General features: G+C 39.6%; 1 pseudogene; it reads right to left on the minus strand.

Moving 5' to 3' along the window:
* Positions 1 to 5,750: 5,750 nt before the first annotated feature.
* Positions 5,751 to 6,662, minus strand: LOC148119374 (SH2B adapter protein 1 pseudogene; annotated as a pseudogene).
* Positions 6,663 to 7,921: the final 1,259 nt, after the last annotated feature.

The raw sequence follows: 7,921 nt of genomic DNA on the forward strand, positions 1-7,921 counted from the left end.
ATCACAATTTTTTATCCCATATTTCAAAATAATATTAATTATTTAAGAATATAAATATGTATTACTCTCTTTCCCCTTTTACTGAAAGTAATAAATAAATAAATGGTGAATTCCAGTTTATCCTTCCTCTACTACTCTTGGTTTTTGTCCATCTTCCTTCCCTTCAGAATCCACTCCATTTCTGTGTCTTCCTAGAATGGAACTGGGTTCTAAACAATAAAAATGAAACATAACAAAATAAAATATGATAAAATAAAATCTATAGTATTGAAATTGAACAAGGCAAATAAAAAAAAGGTAAGAAACCTGACAGAACGTCTAAAGATCAGAGACCCACTCATTCACATACCCAGGATTATCAAAAAAACACTAAAATGAAAGCCATAATACATATATAAAGGACCTGGTGCAGATCCATCCTTGCTGCCTCAGTCTCTGTGAGTTCATATAATCTTAATTCAAGTCCTCTCTGTCCCCACATCCCTGACTCTTACACTCTTTCTGCCTTCTCTTCCTGAGAGTTCTATGTGTTTTGAGTGGAAGGATTTTAGGTGGAAATCCCATTTAGAGATGCGTGCTCCAAGGTCTCCCTGTATATATAATGTCTAGCTGTGTTTCTTTGTATCTGCTTCCATCTCCCACATGAGGAAACCTTTTTGTTTCATGAAGTGATGATCCTTAGGGTTATCAGAATATCATTAGAAATTATTTTAACATGTTTTTTTTTATTAAAGACTGGTAGAATTCGGACTTACCCTAGATCTCTCTGCTGTTTATTTTCTGGTTCTTGGTCACCTAACTTAAGCAGTGGAGGGTATGGGTCTAATCTCATGGAGTGGACCTTATTAAATCAGACATTGGTTTGTTACTCCCATGCGTTTTATGTCACCATTGTCTTATCATATGGTTGACAACATTCTGTTTCAAAGAGTTTGTTTGGGTTGTTGTGTATACTTCCCCTTTTTGTAGAGTGCTGAGTACCTTTCCATACAAAGACATACGAAAACAGGGACAAAGTTTCTATGTAGGCCCTAGCTCAACTTATCAATGTTCAATGAGTTTTTTGTTTGTGTGTTGTCTTCAGCAATGGTACCTTGCTATCAGTTTGTTGAAAGCAATCTATTGTCTTGGGCTGTGTTGTTTGGGGATTCCCACAGCACTACTTTGACCTATGGTTCAATTGGATGTAAACCAGACATGATACTAGAAAATCAAATGTATGCAATTAGGAAAATATTTTCAAATTCAATGATGTCCAGGATAGAATACAGAATGAGAGAATAAGGGTAAAAAAATATGAAATTTGCATGGATGATAGGGTAACATGACATAGATGTTGGGAATGAAAAACTATAAGACTTAAGATGATCAGAACAGTACAAGCATTAATGTGTGTGACATTATCTCCCACATATTTATAGTCTAATAATTCTTAAGTGTACAAGAATGCATACTAGAAACAAATAGTGGAAAGATGAACTTAAGCTATTAGAAACTATAGTTTATTTCAAAGAAGGCTGAAAGATAGAAATATGGAGAGAAATGGGAAAATGGATTAAAAATAGACATATCTCATGTTTACTTTATTATACAATATATACAATACTGACACATTAGTGGTGGATAACAGTTTTCCTCCAATTGAAATATTCCAACCTTGTAGGGAAACTTCTTGTGTCAGAAGGGAAATAAGACAAAACAAGCTTGAAAATTACCTGAAAGAGACCAAATATACTAGGCCCTGCCCTCCCAATAAACAATAAACACTGCTGAGAGTCACTCATAGCAGATCCATGTTGCAAAGAAAATTCTCAAATTAGTCAAGATGCAAAGAAGACTTTAATACTAGATGAGCTAACTTCCTAAAAAGAGCAGAAACCAGCTGAGTTGCCAGCAAGAGGTTTATAGCAACTAAGTCACTTGGAGAAGACATTTTCCAACAGTTATCTCAGGCAATTTTTTATTCTTGTGTAAAGCTAACAAAGCAACCGGGTTGTTGGATGAAGATAAAGTTAATATTGAAAATAGACTGTAATTACAAATATTAAATCTGTTAAGACTGACAGATAACTTTCTTTTTCTATAGGAAGAGATGATATATTCATTATGTAAATTAACTGTTTGTTCTATTTCCCTATAGCACCAAAGTACTATAATATTGACCTTTATGTTATATTATATACATTTATGAATTATTGACGTAAAATATTGTTTTGTATATCCTTTATCCTTTCACAGATAAGATACAGAAAATGTTAAGTTTTATATAGGAAGATTATATGTAAAGTGGAAGTTTGAATTTGTTATCTAATCTCCTTGGGAGACTTAGGCAGGGGGATCATTAGTGTAAAGCCTTGATTGTGTTACTGGGTGAAAGAAAAAGAAGCCTGAGAAATTTAGTAAACTTTGACTTGAAATAAAGTGTAGCTTGTAGGACTTATGTGTAACTTAGTAATAGAGTGTTTGTGGAGTGTTCACGAGTCTTGGTTCAATGAGCAATACTGTAAAAAACAACTCATATATCAACTTGTTACTTTATGGACAGCAAGCTGTTAATGGAAAAGCTGTAACAGGTGTTTAATGTGTCAACTTAGGTAGGATATAGTACTCAGTCATTTGATTATTCACTAATCTTGGTCTGCTGTGAAGGCATTTTCTAGAGGTGGATAACACCTATAATCAATTGACTTTAAGTAGATTACTTTCTACAATCCTGGTCTCATCCAATCAGTTGAAAGTTCATCATTATACAGCTGAATTTTCCCTGAGGAATTATGGCTCAACATGATATCACTTCCTGGCCAGATGTCTCTGGTCTGATAGACTGTCTTGTAGATTGATGTCTTACTAATTTACATAAACACATGAGCCAATCAATAGGTGAATCTGAACTGACTTACTTCTCTCTGTCCTCCCATTCCTCACTCTATACCATAAACAAAGCAGGTGGTTATTATCCTGTACTGGGCATATATAGAATTCCTCTTGTCACTTTTCTCTAAGCAACACAGTACATTATTTATTTTTATGGAATTTAGACTATGCCAGATATAAATAATACAGAAATATTTTATAGTATACAGGTGATATGCATAGGTTCCAGTACGTAGTACATGCTTCTATAAATATTACAAAGGTTTCCATATTTTGATTTCCCTGTTGGTGACTATAGAAGCTTCCCAGGAAGATAAGTGGACATAATTATTTATATATATTATTCTCTTGACTGTCTGTATACTGAATGCTGAATGATACCCAGTAAAAGAGATAAAGCAAGAAGAGGAATATCTTAGTCTTGTAGCAGAGATGAAGTCTAATTCCATATAGTTTTGTCTTAGTCAGATAATTAGGATTAGAAAGTTGAGAGCATAGTAAGTTTGTGTTAAAGTAGATGGCAGAAGACACGTGCATAGATTTTCCGAAGATGACTATAGCGCAGAGGACTAATTAAAATTTTCAGTCTCAAAGAAAACTGAGAGCATAGCGGATCATCACTCACCCATAGAGATATGCTCCGCGAACAACAGTCAGAATGAATTAGAAATTGCAGAGACCTTGACCTCATTGTGTTTCACTTAACTGAGGACAAAATATCCCTGAGTGCAAGTGGATGATCAGACATGACTTAGCCTTTACATAAATCAATCTCCACAGGATGCTCACCTACAAGAGTGAGAGAGTCTCATGTGTGCATTTGTGAATAAATGTTAATGCTAATGAGCATAGGGACAGTAGTAAGTCCACATCTATCCCTACTGTCTCGGAGAGTTTCCTCGTAAGAAATGCGGTTATGAAATTTGGGCTCACATCCCAGGTTTGAAAATGAAACACAGCAGATGGTCAACACACAGTAGCTTCCTTCCCTATTGTGTAAAGATGCTCTGTTTCTAAATACTGTAAGTCAAGCTAATATTTTCATAAAGGAATCTCATAATCACAGTTTATGCTTGTCACACAGAGGAGATACGGCATGGTCACAATCCTTGCTGCCTTGGCATGCAGCACAGCTGTCATTGTACACATCATGACAACTGTGAGATACTTTAAACTTATTTAATATTTGGTATAATAAGTTTGCATCTGATAACTTTTTCTATTAAATAGTATCAAGCACAGCTCCTCTCAAATAAAAATAAAAATCAAACCACACTAACATAAAGTAGGCCCTGTGTCTTTGTTGGTGGGTTCCACCAGTGTCCAAATTAAGGAAAATAGAAATTCTCTATTATATCTTTCATGGAACAAGAAAAGTACAAGATGATTTTCTGACTCTTGCTTCAAGGCCAGCATTACTCAAAGAACTGGAGATGTATATTACTCAAAAGAAATTATATGTTCCAGTAATTCTTAATAATAGCTCTATAAAAAAACTTGCCACTAACCAATAGGAGATACATCGGTAAAATATTATACATGCACCAGAAATAGATACAATGTTATCAGATGAAGAAAAGTAATTGTGTATAGAAAGGAGAATTCTGTAGTAAATGTTGCTGGAACACCTGGACATTTATACTCACAAATGCAGTTTATCACCAGAGATAAACTTTTCCCCACGGAAATCTTCTCCAAATGTACTGTTGACTAAAAGGGCCTGCAGTTTTGATGGGCTTGCGGCCACTGCCTGTTGTGTAATCCCTGTTTCCCAGAGGTCAGGGGGTGAGAAGATGCAGAGGCAATGACACAGACTCTTAGAGATTCTGATGTAGAAGTTCTTTATTGTAAAAACATCTGGGGTTTTTATGGGGTTAGGAAAATTAGGCTGCTGTAAGAACTTTTCTGGTTGCTCCGTTTGAAACTGGCAGCCACTGCTTGTGTGCTGCGATTGGCTAGTAGCATGCATTATCAGTTACCATGCTTTTGGTCTGCTAACAGGTTGTCTCAGCCAGTTTTGCTTACTCATTGTGATTTTGCATGTGCTTGCTTGTGCTTGCGTTATTGTCCTGCCGCATCTCACCCTTTTTATTTTATTTTTATTAGGCACTCTAGTGGGAATTATAGATTTTTATATCCTCAGGGGCCACCCAGTATTTTGTGCTGTGCCTTTCTTAGGTTGGTCTGCTGGACAGGCTGATGCCCGTCTTTGAAGATACCAGTCTTCAAAGAGTTGGTTCCCCGAAGGTCCCAAAAAGTCAGAAGCAAGACTTTTAGGCAAACAAGGGCTTTAAAGGCCCTCCTATATTTGTGTTAGTCAAGCATGGACCATCTCCTTCGGAGGTTTTGGTCTAGTGTGCTCCATAGCCATTAACACCTGGAGTGTTGCCTTGTTCACCTGCTGTTGTCAGGGTCTTAGCTGTAGGATACACTTAAGCAGAAATATTCGAGCAGTCACCACCCCTTCAATTAGATACTATGCAACAAGTTTAGAGTGGTCTAGGGGATTTTATGTGATCCCATACTTGGTCAAAGAATCTGTCGACAAACCCAATGGCTCAACTCATGTCAAGTTAAGTTGCATAGGTTTTGATTGGGACATTTCCAATACCTTAAGAACCACCAATCACTCATCTAGTTGTCCTGATCCAGGATTTGGTTGAGTATAGGCCCTTTCCTTATGATTGACTCCCTTTATTATTAACCCCAAATTAGTTTTATTGGCATCTGTAAAGGCTATAGTGGCCTGAGGGATAGCATTTTTTAGTAGCATTGCATAATTTTTTATCTTTAATTCAAAAAGGAGGAGGGCAGAAAATCATCTGTCCTGAGGGAAATGATTATCCAGCATGTCCATACTGGACCTAGCAATCACTTTAAAAGTACTCCAAGCAACTTCCTTCTCCTCCTTCTTCTTCACTTTGGAGCAGTAGGCAAAACTTCTGCCACGGAGTCTGCCTTCCTCCCCCTGAGGTCAGCCCGGCCTCCTCTCCTCTATGACCTACTCCTGCTGGGTCAGTGGCAGCTTCTTCAACATCCATAAAACTGAACAGCTATTTTCTCTGTAACATTTTAGTTCCTTCTTTCAAGGTTCTTCTCCACAACTCAGTCTTAGCCTCTCAAAGTGGTAAATCCATCTCTCCCCAGGGATTGTACTATCACCAGCCAATCCCCTACCAACTGTCAACCAGCAGAGGAGTTGGAGTTGATGTTTCCACCTAGGACTAGAGGGCCCAACTGGGGAGGAAGTGCCTTCACCACTGAAGGATGCACTGTACACAACTTCCGACTGAACGAAGCACTGAACAGATGGGAAAACATTTTTTGAGATTCGGCTTTGAGGAATTTAAAGAGAAGAAAGAGACTGAAGAAGGAAGGGGACCAGCTAGGTCCTCAGAAGACAAAGATGGGCCCAACACAGCCAGGGCCCCGCCCACCCCCCTGCCCACCCTGCAGCTGTCAAGTGACAAGACCTGTGGTGGTGTAATCTCCACACCAGGGTTCACTGGAGCCAAGAGAGTTGGGGAGAATAAGGCCAAGGCCCAGGCCACCTCAGGTTCAAAGTGGTGCAAGAATAACTCAACAAAATAGCCAGAAAATGTGGCTTCTGCTCTAGACTCTGCATATTATGGGTGGGAGGTCAGGTAGAGGCAAAAGTCATGGGCAGGATCCAGAGCGAAAGCCACTGCATGGGACTCACAGAACTCTTGACAACTTGAGGGCAAGTGTAGGGGCAGGTCTGGTGGAAAAGGGAACGTCCCATTCTTCAAATAAGGTACACCATTCATGATGGACTTCAAGAGGCGCCCATTAAGAGTGGCAGCAAAGGAAAAATGGCCAGAAGACATGGAGTGAGTGGCAACAACTACATCCCCCACACTCAGCTCCAGGATCAAGCAAGCGGAAGTAGCCATGCTAGTGGAAGTAGCCGCAGCCTGTGAAGAACATTCCAATCCCAGAAGGGAAACTGGATTCAACCACAGTCCAATGATCAAAGCCTTTCCATGAATTAAGAGACTGGCCACCGCCCTGATGACCCTTTAACAGGTTGTCACATAATGGGATTAGTTGAGAAGAGAGACTAGGAGAGGAAGTTCAACAGCCCACACTCCAAAGAGCAGTCGGGACTCCCTGTAATGCTAGAGAGCCTTCAGACAATTCCGGAGAATGGTGCTCGGCAGAAATGATCAGTTGCTCTCAGGGTGTGAAGGAGTCCTTGCTGGGAAAAGGGCAGAAGGAAAAGGGAAAGTAGTGTTTGCAGACCCAGTGTGCTGCTTATAGTGAGGGACTTCAATGTTTTGTTAGGTTGCAGCCATATGCTCACAGTGTCTCTGGGAGGAAAGGACCCGTTGTGGGGTCTTTTCTTTGCTATACCTCCTGGGTGGTCAGTCCTTATGTGGAGGTATCAGAAAAAACTGAGTAAAGATGGAGAGCTCCTAACCACGATGGCAAACAGGGAAAAGAAAAGAAAATGTAGGGATAGGAAAGAAAGCCTCTACACACCAAAGGCTTAGAAAACAAAAATAGAGGTCAACTCACCAAAAACAGCTGAAGAGATCAATCTCAAGACAGCGTCAGAGACTGGGATGGAGACAGCAGCTGAGGCAGCAAGCAAGAAAAAAAATGCCCAAAAGAGTGTAAGGAGGACCGTAAAAGAGAGCAAAAGGAAAGGGTCCATCCAGGTTGGGAGCCAGGTGTAGTTTTTGAGAGCTTGTTGCTGCTGCTTGTTGTGTGATCCCTGTTTGGGTCGGGCAGGGGAGTGGGAAGACGCAGAGAAAAAAATCATAGACTCCAAGAGACTCCAATGCAGAAGCTCTTTATTGTAAAAGCGTAGGGGTTTTTATGAGGTTAGGGAAATAACTCTGCTGCTGGAATGTATCTGATTGGTTCTTTTGAAACTGGCAGTCACTGCTGGTGTGTTGTCTACAAGCACCCGTCATTAGATACTATGCTTTTGGTCTGCTGACAGTTGTCTTGGACAATTTTGCTTACTCATTGTGAATTTGCATGGGGTTGCTTGTGCTTGTGTTATTGCCCTGCCTCAGGG

The sequence above is a fragment of the Myodes glareolus genome, chromosome 17 (assembly GCF_982192425.1).
Source record: "Myodes glareolus chromosome 17, mMyoGla1.1, whole genome shotgun sequence".
Taxonomy (NCBI): Eukaryota; Metazoa; Chordata; class Mammalia; order Rodentia; family Cricetidae; genus Myodes; species Myodes glareolus.